Source organism: Myotis daubentonii, chromosome 11 (assembly GCF_963259705.1).
Source record: "Myotis daubentonii chromosome 11, mMyoDau2.1, whole genome shotgun sequence".
In the NCBI taxonomy this organism is placed as follows: Eukaryota; Metazoa; Chordata; class Mammalia; order Chiroptera; family Vespertilionidae; genus Myotis; species Myotis daubentonii.
In genome coordinates, this window is record NC_081850.1 from 11,858,854 (window position 1) to 11,861,273 (window position 2,420).

At 39.0% G+C, this 2,420-nt stretch overlaps 1 pseudogene; it reads left to right on the top strand.

Moving 5' to 3' along the window:
• Nucleotides 1-297: 297 nt before the first annotated feature.
• Nucleotides 298-2,151, top strand: LOC132212735 (S-adenosylmethionine decarboxylase proenzyme-like; annotated as a pseudogene).
• Nucleotides 2,152-2,420: the final 269 nt, after the last annotated feature.

A 2,420-nucleotide genomic window follows, 5' to 3' on the forward strand; every position in this document is an offset into this window, starting at 1 on the left:
CGTTATGCTAAGTGAAATAAGCCATTCAGAGAAAGAAAAATACCACATTATCTCACTCATTTGTGGAGCATAATGAACAACATAAACTGAGGATCAAAAATAGAACCAGAAGCTTCCACAATATGGCCGGGAACATTAGCTAGCACTCACTCAGCTCACTCTCTAATGGGGAAACAGCGGACTACAGGAGACTGAACTGTGTCTGCCTCTATTTCCAACAGACTCACGTTCAACTTTTCACTCATACACACCAAAAAAAAAAAAAAAAAAAAAAAAAAAAAAAGCTGGGAATTTTTTTTTTTAAAGTTAATATAAAATTGTAGCAAAAAAAAAAAAATCAAAAAAAGGAACCTGAAACAGCTGGAACAATCCACAGCAGCAGCAGGAGAAGAGATTTAATTTATTTGATTTTCTGTGGTTGTTGGTTGTTCGCTAGTCCCACAGTGACGGAAGCTGCACATTTTTTTCGAATGGACTGAGAAGCTACTGGAGGTTTGGTTGTCCAAGCAGCAAGCCCACGCAAGTCAAGGATCTGGGGATCTTCGCACCATCCCAAAATCCAAGTGGGACATACTTTTGAAGGATGTGCAATGTTCAATCATAAGGGTGACAAAAACTGACAAGCAGGAAGCTTATGTACTCAGTGAGAATAGCATGTTTGTCTCCAAGAGACGTTTCATTTTGAAGACATGTGATACCACCCTCTTGCTCAAAGCACTGGTTTCCCTGTTGAAACTTGCTAGGGATTACAGTGGGTTTGACTCAATTCAAAGCTTCTTTTACTCTCATAAGAATTTCATGAAGCCTTCTCACCAAGTGTACCCACACTGGAATTTCCAGGAAGAAATAGAGTTTCTTAATGCAATTTTCCCAAATGGAGCAGCATATTGGTTGGGATGTATGAATTCTGACTGTTGGTACTTATATACTTTGGATTTCCCAGAAAGTAGGGTAATCAGTTAGCCAGATCAAACCCTGGAAATTCTGATGAGTGAGCTTGACCCAGCAGTTATGGACCAGTTCTACATGAAAGATGGTGTTACTGCAAAGGATGTCACTCGTGAGAGTGGAATTCGTGATCTGATACCAGGTTCTGTCATTGATGCCACAATGTTCAATCCTTGTGGGTATTCCATGAATGACATGAAATCGGATGGAACTTATTGGACTATTCACATCACTCCAGAACCAGAATTTCTTATGTTAGCTTTGAAACAAACTTAAGCCAGACCTCCTATGATGACCTGATCAGGAAAGTTGTGGAAGTCTTCAAGCCAGGAAAATTTGTGACCACCTTGTTTGTAAACCAGAGTTCTAAATGTCGCACAGTGCTTTCTTCACCCCAGAAGATTGAATGTTTTAAACGTCTTGATTGCCAGAGTGCTATGTTCAATGATTACAACTTTGTTTTTACCAGTTTTGCTAAGAAGCAGCAACAGCAGCAGAGTTGAGTAAGAAAAATGAAGAAAAAACGCAAAAAGGAAACACACATAACACATAAAAGAAGGTGGTGGCTGCTTTTTAGATATTGATACCGGGGACCATGCTTTCCATAACCACCACCTTGTAGTTGCAGAAAGCCCTAGATGTAATGATAGTGTAATCATTTTGAATTGAATGCATTATTATATCAAGGAGTTAGATATCTTGCATGAATGCTCTCTTCCGTGTTTAGGCATCCTATGCCACTCTTGCTGTGAAATTGAAGTGCATGTAGAAAAAAACTTTTACTATATGAAACTTTACAATACTTATGACAAAAATTCAATTTGGTTTATGCTCAGTGTAATATTTCTCCGGGTATCCTCCAAAATTCCCCGCAGACAAGGCTTTCATCCTCATTAGGCATTGGCCTCAGCCTAACCATCCGGAACTGTTATATTAAATTGCTGTCAGGATGCTACATCCAGTTACCTTCAATTTCTAGGACATATTCTCTAATGTTATTGAAAACATTTTCTACTTCATTCAGATGTTTTTTGCAATGGCAATTAAAGTTTTTCTTCCACGAGTGGAGTCCCCTTAAGAAAATGATTGCAGTTAACCATTTTGTTTACTACTGTTTTAACATTATTGCTTCCTGAGTTTGTATTCCTTTCATTGATTTTGTTCCTCACCATGGTGTCTCCCCTCCCAACCCTGCCCCAATAAGCAATACACTATTAAAAAAATAGAACCAGAGTCATAGAATCATCAAACAGACTGTCCAGCCTATGAGGGAAGGCAGGGGGTGAGGGAGTAAGAGATCAACCAAAGGACTTGTATGCATACATATGAGCATAACCAATCGACACAGACAGGGGATGGAGGTGCTGGGGGTTGGGGCGCCCTGGGAGAGATCAATGAGGGGAAAAAGGAGATCTGTGTAATACTTTAAACACTAAGAATTTAATTTTTTAAAAAAAGAGAGACTACAATAA